This window comes from Lynx canadensis, chromosome C1 (assembly GCF_007474595.2).
Source record: "Lynx canadensis isolate LIC74 chromosome C1, mLynCan4.pri.v2, whole genome shotgun sequence".
NCBI classification, from domain to species: domain Eukaryota; kingdom Metazoa; phylum Chordata; class Mammalia; order Carnivora; family Felidae; genus Lynx; species Lynx canadensis.
The window spans coordinates 87,284,820-87,299,225 of record NC_044310.1 but is presented as its reverse complement, the minus strand read 5'-3'; the positions used below and the strand labels follow the sequence as shown (position 1 = coordinate 87,299,225).

Below are 14,406 nucleotides of genomic sequence, written 5' to 3'. Positions count from 1 at the left end.
CATTCAATAGATGGTCAATTTCTCTACAGAATTAAGTTTAGACAATCTGTGGAAAACACTTGAATTCTTGCACATGTCAATACAATTAGGAAGAGATGCATCCTTCATCTCGCTTTTACTTGTAATATACTGATATTTGCTCATATATTCAGCTACTTAAAAAAATCTGTTTAATGTTTATTAATGTTTATTAATCTTTGAGAGGGAGAGAGAGAGAGAGAGAGAGAGAGAGAGAGAGAGAAAGAGAGAGACAGAGAGAGAGAGAGGTGGGGGGAGGGGCAGAGAGAGAGGGACACACAGAATCCAAAGCAGCCTCCAGGCTCTGAGCTGTCAGCACAAGAGCCCGATGCAGAGCTGGAACCCACTGACCATGGGATCATGACTTGAGCCAAAGTCAGATGCTTAACTGACTGAGCCACCCAGGTGCCCCTATTCAGCTACTTTTTTAAAAAAATTAAATGTTTCTATATTCCACTAGAAAGTTCAGAGAGCCCTAGGAGAGCTATTGAGTGAAAACATTTGAAGTAGTAGTATTGAAATAGTTTTAAGAAGATGTAAACATTACTTAGTAACAATTTCTCTTAAGAAATGCAGACCTTTACAAACTAATATTATTGGTTAGGAAAATGGGCAATGTCTATATGGGACACATGATCTAAAGCAACCCTATTGATGTTCTTTTAAGTAATTTGGGTATTTAAATATAAAGCTGATTTCTTAGCTACTTCATACCCGTAGGTGAATTATGGTAGAAGGTTTCACTAAAAGGTTAGAGCACTAAACACAAAGTTACTCCCAGTGCTAAATGGAAAAGGGACTAAATCATAGTGAAACAATTATAACAGGTGGTATGCAAGTAACGTAATAGTTAAGATTAACAGTAAGATAAAGCCAAAGAAAAATCTGTACACAAATAAATACGAGATTACTGAAATCAATGACATTCTGAGAAAGTTAATAAGGAAATTTAGGGCCATTCTTTAAAAAAGAAGATTATACTGAAATAAAATTGTATAAAAAAGAATTGAAATATAGTTGAGAACTTTCCATTTTAAATGTTTGCCTTCATAGGGTGATAGTGTCTTAGTTAAATACCAGGCCCGTTCAAAAGAAAATAAGATAAGTATATTCCTGGGACCTAATCATACCATTTTAATGAATTAGTTACAAAGAATTTTGGAATCTGTCCCTTGTTTGAAAAAAAAATGGATCAATATTTTTTATGAAAAAAGTAAAAGTAGTTGTTTTTAAGAGGTATTTTAAAATTTCAGATATTTTTTATTTCTTCAAATTAACTTATCAGGAGTGACTGAAATAAAAAATATAATTGAGTGTCATCATCATAGAAATAGCTTTAAGAGAAAACTGGTCAGATGAATATTATTGCTCCCCATTTTCAACCAGTAAATAGTTGCCACTGACAGATAGCCAATAGTCTGTCAAGAATGCTCTAGTTATGTTACATAATACAACATGCCTGTTCAGAGGGGGAAAAACTTGGAATTAACTTCCGTGAACTTGATTTCATCATACAAGTTAGGCACCAAAGCACCACCCATGCCTCTGAGGACACTGGACCATACACCCTCAAAAAAAGCTTCAGCTCCTTCACTGCAAGAAATATCCCACCAGCAGTCAAGCCTGCCTGTGTACACGATGTCACCTCCTTTGTGCCCTGACTGCACCATCATATGGCAGTGAACAGTGTCAGATGGACAAGAAATCAACCCGGCATCCATTGTGATGGATTGTATTATCATCCAGCTGATGAAGATGTGAATATCCTTGGGATTTGGAAGTGTTCCCTTTGCAGTGTCCTAGACACTGAAGTAGGCAGCTTGGTAGGTAAATACCCTGCATAGATACATTAAAACCTAGTACGGGCCCCTCATCCCACCAGATTTGTAGTCCTTAACCTGGCAGTCACTGAGGCCTTGGGATTTCTTTTCAGCTCCAGCTTTGCCCACGTCAACTGTTAGATGGGTATAGACAAAATCAAGAGGATACACAAAACACAAGGATGGGGCTGCAGCAGCACCACTTGATACCAGATTCCCTGCAAAGTAGTGCCAAAACTGGGTTCTCTTGTCCACACCACCCAGGAAGCTCTGTTTGTATGTATCTTTGAAGGCAAAGTTGAGAACCTGGGTGGGGAAGTATTTGATGCCATTTGGCAGGTTACCACGCTGGAAGCACGGGACTCCCTGCTCCATGGGGATATGAACCACGCAGTTTATAATGCCCTTGTACTGCTTATCTGCAGTGATCTGCCTGTGGGCACTGTGCACTTGCAACAGCAGCCTGACCCAATGGATGGGCTCTACTATGTCTTGGAGGTCTACTGCGGCCACTCCACCCTCTAGGAAGTCCTTGGTGAAGGACATAGAGCCATCTGTCATGTTGAAAGGAAAGAGGAGGCAGGTGACTACAGTAGGAACTGGCTGGGACTTTAGGAAGCATATTTTAATATTTAAGGAGTCATTATCAAATGACTCCATATGGCAAATTAATATGCTTTGTTGGCTTGCAATTTTTAAAGTCATTTAAAAAATATTGACATAAAATGAATTGCACATATTTAAAGTTTAGGAGCCCTTTTTTAGATTCTTTGTGATTATCTGTATAGACAATCATATCTTTTGCCTATCATATCTTCTGCAAATAGATGTAGTTTTACTTCTTCTCTTTTTCTAATTTATATGCTCTTTATTTTCCTTTTTCCTTTTGCCTTATTGAAAATCTATCTCATTAGCAAACCAACATAACATTGAATATGAGTAGGGGGAGGAGATACCCTTGCCTTATTCTTGATCTGAGGCAGAAAGTAGTCTCTCACTATTAAATATGATATTAGCTGGAGGATTTGTTGATGTTCTTTATGAGATTAAGGAAGTACCCTGCTTCTAGTTTGTTGAGAGCCTTTATCAGGAACAGATGTCTGAGTTTTCCAAATGCTTTTTTCTTCATCTGTTGCTACAATAATTTTTTTTTCTTATTTGGTTACTCTGTTAACATGGTAAAAAAAAATTTTTTTTTCAATATTGAACAAGCCTTGCATTCCTGGGATGAACCTCACTTGGTTGTGATGTAGGGCTGGGTTTGTTGTTGTTTTGGTTATCCTCAGTGCATCGGAGTCTAGATTCCATTAGTGATATCTTTTGTTTGTCTCTCCACTTAGTTTTGAATTTTCCTTTGCACTTCCCCCTAGAGAAAGCCTGTGTCTTGCAGTTCTCACAGGTGTCCCCCACTGTTAGTTGTACTAGATGAATGTCAGCTTGTTGATAGGGAGTTGGTAAGGGTGTTTGATGCTCTGATAAGCCTTAGTCTTAAGCAGACACTATGAACCTTGATCTCAGGCATGTGCCCTTTTTAAGTATCCGATCTCTTCTCCAGATGCAAAGCTAGGGCTAGCACATTCTCTAGCTCCTTCTCAAAGTAGAAAAAATTTTTAAAAATTCCTTGTTTCCCTCATTAACTACAGTGCTTCTCCACTAGTGCCCTTAGTTTACAATTTTGAGGCCCTAACTCCTGAAGATTAAAAATTTTGGGATGCATCTCAGATGGGAATGACAGCCACCAGTTCCCACCTTCAGTTGCAATGAGTTTCCACTCTGCACCTGGTCTACGAATTTGGTTGTCTTCCTAATCACAAAATCCTCTGCAGAAAAATCTTTTATTTCAATGGAGATAGAGAGAGAGAGAGGGTCTGGGTAGAGTTTTTGCAGTGGCTATAATTCTGCAACCCCAGCAAGAACCATGAAGGAAGTTGTTTTTTGGTTTTGTTGGTTTGTTTCAGATTTCTCCCTGATATTCCCCAAGCACCTGGTGGGGTTCCTAGAGAAAAACACTCTGCAAAGACATAACTATCCTATGTCTGTGATTCTTGGGGAATTTCTTTCACACTAACCCTACTCAGACTTTTTCAATTAACTAAAAATGTCTAGCTTAATATTTTTACTGACTTATATGGTATTTAGTGGCATCTTGTATTCTTTGTGGTTTTGATTTGTAGTTCCCTGATGATGAGTGAAGTTGAGCATCTTTTCATGTATCTGTTAGCCATCTGGATGTCTTTGGAAAAGTGTCTATTCTTGTCGTCTGCCCATGTCTTAACTGGGTTGTTTGATTTTTGGGTATTGAGTTTGAAAAGTCCTTTATGGATTTTGGATACTAACCCTTTATCAGATATGTTGTTTGTAGGGATGCAAACTGGTACAATCACACTGGAGAAGAGTATGGAGGCTCCTCAAAAAAACTAAAAATAGCACTACCCTATGATCTAGCAATTTTACTATTAAGTATTTACCCAAAGGATACTGAAATACAGATTAGAAGAGGTACATACACCCCAATGTTTATAGAAGCATTATCAACAATAGCCAAACTGGAGAGAGTCCAAATGTGCATCAACTGATGAATGGATAAGAAGATATGGCATATATATACAATCTAATGTTAATCAGCCCTTAAAAAGAATGAAAACTTGCTATTTGCAATGGCATGGATGGAGATAGAATGTATTATGCTAAGGGAAATAAGTCAATCAGAGAAAGAAAAATATCATATGATTTCACTCATATGTGGAACTTAAGAAAGAAAACAGATGAACATAGGGGAAGGAGGAGGAAATCAGAAGAAAGGGAAAGAAACCACTGGAGACTCTTAATAATAGAGAACAAACTGAGGGTTGATGGAGGGAGGTGTGTGGGAGGTGGGCCAGATGGGTGATGGGTATTAAGGAGGGGACTTGTTATGATGAGCTCTGGGTGTTGTATGTAAGTGATGAATCACTGAATTCTACTTCTGAAACCAATATTGCACTGTATATTAACTAAAATTTAAATAATTGTTAAAAAGCAGATGGAAAATGATAATAATTTGAAAATAAGTCCTCATACACTCATATTATTTCAATAGAACAGGTATTCTTTTCTTGCTCTAAACATTTATTAATCAAAATTATTTACTAAGAAAATGTCCCAGTTCTCTATGAAAATTCTTGTTGACTAAATTGCTAGGCAGAAACTATAGCTCCATGATCTATATCATGTTACAGATAAATAATAAGATAATTGCATTTAACCTGTATATTTGTCTAGCTAAAACTTTTACATCAATTCATACTTGCAATTAAATGTGAAAGGTAGGGGTCAGACATATGAATGAGAAAGAAAGCAAACTGAGAAGTATGGTTGATAATTAGAGCACCAAGAGGAAACCTGGGGAGGTCAGACCAATAGAATATAAACTTTGGGATTAGACAGATCTGTCTGAATTTGAATTCTGACTCAGACATTTAATGAGTAATTTGCAATCAATTACTTAACATTTAAGGCCAAGCTTCCCCATCTACAAAAGGAGAATATACTCATCCAACTGGATATTCTGAAGGACTAATATAGAGTAGATATAAAAATATAGGCAATAAACACTTAATTTCATGGATTAGACATGAAATAAATTATAGTAACAAGACTTTCAAAGATTGACAGGTCATCCGGAGAGACAGAGACATTATGATACAAATCAACAGAAAATATCAGATCAATACAATGGGACAAAGCACAATGACCCAAACTGAATTTACAAAATATTACAATGTCTTATCACAGGGCAGGGAAAAAAGGCATGGGACACTCTGAACAGTAAAACCTTGTAAATTATTTTGAGTGAGAGATTGTCATTTGAAACCATAACTACATGTGTATAGTTTTAACTGTAGATAAAATAGAAACATATGTAGCTTTGCATATTTATTTAGTAATACCAATATCTATATATTGCTTACTGTGTCCCATGTGCTTTTTAAAGATTTTACTTTCATAAACTCATTTAAACTCCTCTCTCTTAAATACAAACCAGTAAGGTAAAGATAAACACAATCCTCATTTTATGGCCAAACAACTTGAGGCATAGAATAGTGTCTTACTCAAGATCAACAGAAAATAAATGATTGACCAGAATTTGAAACCAGGGACTACAATTAATGGCCAACCTCCTTCCTTACCACTGGTGGAGACATACCAACAAATTAATTATATCCATATTTCTTTTTTCAATCATTCTTAGCAGTGAGCAAAAACCTCTGTCATTACATGAACCATCGTTGATTCCCCCTGAAATATCCAATCATTCTTCCTAACATGGAGTAGTGAAATTTTAAAATGCATTAAATTTTAAAATGAAGTCTTTCTAATGACTATGCAAGTAGCATCATACAATTCTACTTTAATGATATAATAACTATGAGAAAATCCTATAAAAAGGATAAATTTCATTTATCTGTATGAATTTTTCTATTTTTAATGAAGGTGACACTTTCTATGCTATTGTCCAAATTCAGAGACAATCCTTTTCATGATTAAATAATTTTATCCACCTAATCAATTGACTAATATTTATATGACCTTTGATTGTGTGGTACATTTTGACTTTTCTAGCACTGCTGTCTTATAAATTTATATAGTTATTTAAAATTTTCATGTTTTCCTACAAAGAATCTATACTCTTTAAGGAAAAAGACTGCATTTTATCTAATTTTCTCCATCACAGTGCTATTCATGAAACAAGAAATCAAAATGGTTTCAAATAAAGCAGGTAACATGGTTTGAAAATACTCATAGTGACAAGCACAGATTCCCATATTATATTACCTGAATCTTCAACTTAGTTACCTCTTATGATATTTTCCTTACATATTCTTACTCTATATTCATCCTGCAATCTCTGTCCTTTCTCTGTGGTTTTGTGACAATAAAGGGGGCATGATAGTGAGCTCCCTTTAAAATCATCCTTATGTAGAAATTTTTAAGGAAAGTTGAGTGTCCCACCAGAGTTAAAGTCTTTCCACATAGGTATGTGAGAATGACTAAAATTCATACTTTATTTATCCATTCATGCCTTAGGATATGTTAAATACTAGGTTAAAAGGCAAATTCATTAATTAGAAAGGCAGCACACATTAAATCATTTCACCCATTAGTGTTTTATTATGAATTGGGATATGTAATTAGCAGGCCACTAACCTAATGAGGCTTTGAAAATATAAAACAAATTAGTAGTGACATTTAGCAGTAAGAAATCAGCAGGGCAAGGTGCAGAGTATTAGCTTCATTTGAAATGTTTAGGATTCAGGCTTCAGTAACAGCACGGTGGAAAACTGAGAAGGAATACGGGGTTTCTGGTTGCCTTTTGATTAGAGGTTCTCTAACTGGTCCACACTAGAACTACCTGGGGAGCTTTTAAACAATACAGAGGTGTGCCCTTCTTCTGGACCAGGTATTGACTGATCCTGTGTAAGTTGGGCCAAACAGCCTTATGTGTTCAAGTCTTTCCCAGTAGGTTGTAATGTGCAGACAGAGCTGGGAATCACTCCCTCAGCTGGAGATTTACCATAAGGAATCAAAAAAGGTTTAAACAAAACACCTTTACTAACTTTGCAATTTTCATCTAGGATCTGCCCTAGGGAAGGTCACTACAATTTCTTTCCCTTGAAATGTCCTATGCTATTTCTTTTTTCATTTATTTGGCTGGGACAAAACAGAGATTATTTGATTTAAGACTGGCATATGATATGCCCCAGTAGTTAAAACTGGTTATTTGGTAAGTTCTATTTAGGCCAAATAATTGTTTTTTAAACCTCTTAATTTAAAACTTGTAGACGGTCATTCTGCTAATAACAATCATACCCTTAGTAACTGAAAAGTAATGAATATTTTCCCAGTTTGCAATCTTTAATAAGTATTTACACATATCATGTTAGATTGGATATGGTGTTCTATTCAATCAGATAAAGTACAATAAATGTTTTAAGAAATATTTTTAGAATTCTGTATTATGTAGAATTTTTTGTTATTTAGTTTTTATTTTTAGATGAGAAAACAAAGTACAACAAAGAATATAAAAAAATATAATCTAGAATCATCACAATGAATTACCATGACTAATACCATTCTGCCGCAAGCAACCAAGAAAGCAATATGTAATGTATGTCTTAAGTCTGGATATGAAAATATATGGTGTATATGTATATGGCTTGAAAATTAGAAACAGAAAGCTTCATATGTCATAAATTCTCATTACAACCACATATATAAACAGATACGGGAAAACAGTCTGGAAATAAGGAATGTGTGAAAAGTAAAGATAACAGAGCTCGCTGTTCATCTGTTCCTCATAATTATCTTATTTCCTGGCATCCTTTAAAGGTAGAATATTAATGAATTCTACAATCAATTTATCAAGATCATGTGGCCATGTAGAGTGCTTATTTATCTTTGAAGCTTAGTTTTCCAAATAAGTTTTGGACTCCAGTAAACATAAGCATATTTCAGCATAAGGGAGAATTCCACAGCCTGGGAATGGGGCTTTATTTGAACTTCAGAAGTGATGGGCACATTTCTCCAGTACACAGGAGAAATGTGCCTGACACTTTTATTTGATCACAAATAACAGTATCTGAACAGCTTCCTTAAATCCAGTCTTAAGGTAGTTTTCACACAGCAGATGCCATTTAGAAGATTACAGAATTAATTTAATATATCTTTTACTAAATCTCCCCCATTTTTCTTTGAAATTTACTTGACCCTAGCTACATGAATTTCAAACATTCTAACCCAGTGCTGTTCAATACATGTAATGTGAACTACATGCAGACTTTTAAATTTTCCAGTAGCCAAAATAAGTAAAAAGAAACAAATAAAATTGCTTTCAGTAATTATCTTTTAACCATTTATCCAAAATATTATCATTTCAGTATGTAATCAATATAAAAAATGAGTAATGGCCTATGTTATATTCTGTTTTTCATACCAAGTCTATAAAATCCAGTGTACATTTTACGCTTGTAGCATGTTATAAATCAAATTGGCCGATTTCAAGTGCTCAATAGCCACATGTACTAGTTAGTAGCTTCCTTATTGTTCAGTGTAGCTCTAATTTCCTTAGTAATCCATAATGTAAACTGAACACAGAGTATCATAAAAATGAGTTTGCCAATCTTATTACTTACACAGTAATATTTCATCCAGTTTTCTTCAGAGCACTCAATTAAAATTCTCTTATGTGTGAGTCCCTTTAGATTAATATAACTCTTGTGATCTTAAAATACCTGGGCATCGATTGCTTAAATAAAACATAAAAAATATAGATAGATGGATATGTAGATAGATAAGTAGCCACTGGATATCTATCAACCAACAGATGATGTAAAATGTACATTTACAAAAAAACTTACAAGTTGACTTTTAACCTAATTTGTACAATGCCCAGAACAGCAACATGGAATATATGTGCTCTAATTATGATGAAGCTGATCATGATGGGGACTGATTATAATTTTGTAAACAGCGAATTAATGTGTCCTCACTAAGAGATATAACACTCTTATAGAACACAAAGAGGGTACTCTTAACACTACTTCATATGGTTTCACTCTTATGTGGATCCTGAGAAACTTAACAGGAACCCATGGGGGAGGGGAAGGAAAAAAAAAAAAGAGGTTAGAGTGGGAGAGAGCCAAAGCATAAGAGACTGTTAAAAACTGAGAACAAACTGAGGGTTGATGGGGGGTGGGAGGGAGGGGAGGGTGGGTGATGGGTATTGAGGAGGGCACCTTTTGGGATGAGCACTGGGTGTTGTATGGAAACCAATTTGTCAATAAATTTCATAAAAAAAAAAAAACAAAAAAAAAAAACACTACTTCCCCTCTCTCCAGTGACATATGAGTATCTCCTGTTGACCTAAATACACTGCAGAGTGAAGGAACCAAAATCATGATATTAAAACTGCTTTTAGAAGCCCTTACATTCTGATTCTCTGTATTTCATAATAAGTAGTTCTGCTAACACATGTCAACATCTAGTCAAATACTGTTGTGTATTGTAACCACTTTAAAATTTAGTGGTTATGCCATTAATGAGAACATTTCTCATTTTCATGTGTATTCCCTCACCCATGGAACGTTGTTCACACCTAAAGGACTGGGATAATGTATTTTCATGTGCTGTATCTATAGAATATTGAACAACTACGGACCTACAGTATACCTATAATTTTCCCCTAAGGGCATTTGATTATATCCTATTTCCCTCTTAATCTGCACGCAGAACTGAATCGTTGACAGACTGGTGAGATACTCTCATAGGAGAACAAAAACAATTTACAGTTCAGCCGCAGGCCTACAGAATAAAATCAGATATCCTAGATAAAAGATGTAACCAAGGGCAATTCTGTAACAATCATTTAAATATGTTTTGTTCTAATACTTCTGGAGAAGCTATAAGCATATTTTGTTGAAAGCAAATCTGTTGAGATCCCAAAAGTAACATAATTTTTGCAGACATCCCTGGGAGAAAAATGACTAATTGTTGAAAGATAATTCATCATATTTAACTCAGAGATGGGACACTATTTCACTTTGTGTATGTATTTTTACATTCTAAAATATTTTTATTAATATCACTCCATATAGAAATAAAATCCATATGTCCACTCATGACTTAAAAGAACTTTCAGAATTATATTTCTCCTGTTTGTAATAGTAATATTATTAAAACATATCACTCAATACTTTCAAACTACTATGAGAAAGTATTTTCTTACTAATAATAATAATAGTGACGAGCATTTTTAACTCTAAATTACAGTCCTCGTCAGGGTAATACTTATTGAATGTAGATGCACAGCATCTACTACTAAATACCAAGTAATAGGCTTGGAATTATAATAAAATAAATAGCAGAATAAAGCTTATGCTCTCAGGACGTTAAAAGACAAATACAGGGAAAGATCATTTTAATAAAATTCATAAAACAACTACCACTTTTGAGCCCTTACCACCTAACAGACACTAAGTATTATACAGATGATATATGTTAAATTCTCTAAGACTATCATGGAATAGGTGATTAATTTAGCTCCCTTTTAGGAAGTTCTGTACTGATACGAAAAATGAAAAATGAATTGAATCTTAAATGATGACATTTCCCGGAAGGAAGGAGGGATTGGGCATTCCAAAAATCTTTCCTTAAAGCCACAGAAGCTTGTTTAGGATTGAGAATGTGTCTAATGTGGCTAAAGGATGTGGTATACAAGAACACAATTTTGATAGCAATAATGGATGGACCAGGACGGTGGGATAAAAAGCTATTGCTATCACTCAGATGGCAATAAGTTACATACAGTAGACTAAGTCAGTGTTGATGGTAATAGAGAGAAAGAGAACATGTAAAAGAAGAGCAAGAAGAGGTATGGGGATGATAAAATGCGTTTACTATTGGACATGCTGAATGTCAGATTGCTTCAAGATATTCCCATGAAGATGCATAGAAGCCAGCTGGAAATAGAAATTTGTATATTATGGGGAGATGGGATTTGGAGATCTGATTTGGAAATCATCAGCATGCAGGACTGATTGAAATGGCTCCATGATATAACGGGGAGGGTTACAAGATGCCCAAATTATTCACAAGTTTGTAACTAGGCTATGGAAAAACTCAGTATAACATTTTTGCTATACCATTTTTGTTTAGACTTTGAGTTGAAGGTACATTAAGATCATTAAGATGTGGTATATATGTGTGTATATATATGTAGAAGATGTGGTATATGTGTGTGTGTGTGTGTGTGTATACACACACACACACACACACACACACAATGGAGTATTACTTAGCAACCAAAAAGAATAAAATCTTGCTATTTGCAACTATGTGGATGGAACTGGAGGGTATTATGCTAAGCAAAATTAGAGAAAGACAAATATCATATGACTTCACTCATATGAGGACTTTAAGAGACAAAACAGATGAACATAAGGGAAACAAAAATAATATAAAAACAGGGAGTGGGACATAACAGAAGAGACTCATAAATATGGAGAACAAACAGAGAGTTACTGGAAGGGGTTTGGGAGGGGGGTGGGCCAAATGGATAAGAGGCACTAAGGAATCTACTCCTGAAATCATTGTTGCACTATATGCTAACTAATTTGGATGTAAATTAAAAAAAAATAAAATTGAAAAAAATTAGAAAGCCAGTGGTCAGAAGCACAGGTATCACCCCAGGCTTTTGGCTGCTGTCTGAAGTTTGGGCAGGGACCATGGGGTGTGGTACACAGATTTGTAGGACTAAACATTTAACCTGTGGAATCTGGTCCTCTCTCAGGGTAGATAGTATCAGAATTGAGTTAAATCATAGGACACTCGGTGTCTCAGAATTGCTTGTTGGTATGGGAAACCACCTTTACACCACTACCCACATTGTAATTGGTACCAGAACCTATTAAAAAGGCCCTCTGCATTTTTCAGAATTTTCTTAAATGTAGTAATTATGCACCTGAATAGGTATCTAGTGGAAAATGGGCAATCAGAAATCATGGTTTCTTAACTACATATATATAGAAAATTTAAAGGGTGGGAAATATAATACTCATAATGAGCAGTCTTATGATTTACTCCTTTTGTACTTAATTACTTAAACTTTGGCTCATACAACTGACATTCTGAACATTTTAGTACATGTGGAAATTCTGATGTTCATGACTTTTCTCAGATTTTTCTTGACTTCTTGCACATTTTATATATCTGGGTAAAAAATGTAAAAAATAAATCCGTGTAAGCAATAGCAATATGGTAATGAAAATTTTTCCTATCATAATTTCAACATGAAGAAATAAATACTTCTATCTTAAAAATATTACTTAAAACAAAATTTTGATATTAATTTTATGCTAAAATGAATGACAAGCTTTATTTAATGTTTTCTATGTAGTTGTTAAAATCAAATGATAAATATTAATTTTCTTGTTGAAGATCACAGGCAAATATAATATAAAATTAAGAATAGCAAGCTATACTTTTAGATACTTTTTTCTTGGTACTTGTGTCGTGACTTTATTTTTGGCACACTGACACGATTTAATGCAAATTGCCTTATTATTGTAGAGAAATGCAGAAACTCATCATAAAATGTGGGAAATATTCCACTGTATAAAAGATAAAATACGCTTGCTTTATTTTTCTTTCTTTGTGTTCTTTTGACTTGACTATCTCCTCCAGGGGATCTCAGAGCTATTTTACAATTGAAGTCTACATATTTGAGCCCTTTCCAAGGGTCTGAATGTGTTAAAAACAAACCAAAACAAACCAAAAACTCAAAACAAAACAAAAAAACAAAGACATGTTTCCTAGTGAATCTTTGTTAACCATTTTACTCTATGGGAACATTGTAACATCACCAATCATTACTTTTGGAATGAAAGAGAGGGAAGAGTTCTTAATAAGAACTTTAATTAGTGGATCCTTTCAATAAGCAACTCTCCTTCTGCATGCAAAATAAACTCACCCCAACTGATGCCCCCCAGAGTGTCATACCATTATAGCATCCAGCTATATCCAGCTCAGATCTTTCCAACCAAATCAAGTATAGTTTATGATATCTCACAATTGTGTACATCAGGAATTTGGACAGAGCATAGCAAGGTGTTTTTTCTCCTCCACCTGGTATGCACTAGGGTCACTTGGTAGAATTAAACATTTAGAGGGACTGGTATGGAGGGTCTGAAACAGCATCAATCTCTTATGTGAACCCTTCATAGTAATAGCAGAAAGCCTGGGCTCAGTTAGAAGAGTTGAGTGGTGGGCTTATTTTGACCCATCTAGCATGGTGTCTCAAGGTACTTGGAATTGTTAAAGGTCAGTCCATAACTCTCAAAGAGAGATTCCAAAAGATAGTAAGTGGTCCCAGAAACCGGTTGACCAAAACAGAGCCCATGTGGGTTCAAAATGAGTGCCAAGTAATTTTATGAACATTTTTAATCAGCCACTCATTCATATAAAAAAAATATGGTTTGGGGCGCCTGGATACTCAGTCAGTTAAGCATAGGACTCTTGTTTTCAGATCAGGTCATGATCTCTGTGCTGACAGCACAGAGCCTCCTTGGGATTCTCTCTCTCCTCTCTCTCTGTCCCTACCCTGCTCACCATCTCTCTCTCTCTCTCTCTCTCTCTCTCTCTCTCAAAATAAATCAATAAACTTAAAAAAAGATACAGTTACAGTTAAATACTCAAAAAACTTCAATATCATCAATAAGTAAGAAGGCGATGGATGCAGGCCCTTTAAGAATTGAAGCAAAAGGTTACCTGGAGAGGTAGTTTGAGGTAGCTAGAGAGGAGCTAGATAGGTCTGGGTTTGTATCCTGGCTTTGCCATTTGTTAGTTCTTGGAGTTAGAAAAGTTACTTAATATTTCACTTTCTGTTTTCTCATCTACAAAAGGAAGATGATAAAACCTATTTTATAAGATTAAGCATTAGAACAATCTGTGTTAAGACATAGCTCAATGCTGTGAACATAGCAAACATTCAATATCTTGCAGCTATTATCACTGAACAGTTGGTAGATTGGTA

At 35.0% G+C, this 14,406-nt stretch overlaps 1 pseudogene; it reads right to left on the bottom strand.

The window, feature by feature from the left end:
• Window positions 1–1,481: 1,481 nt before the first annotated feature.
• Window positions 1,482–2,399, bottom strand: LOC115519765 (annotated as a pseudogene).
• Between the last annotated feature and the right edge of the window lie 12,007 nt (window positions 2,400–14,406).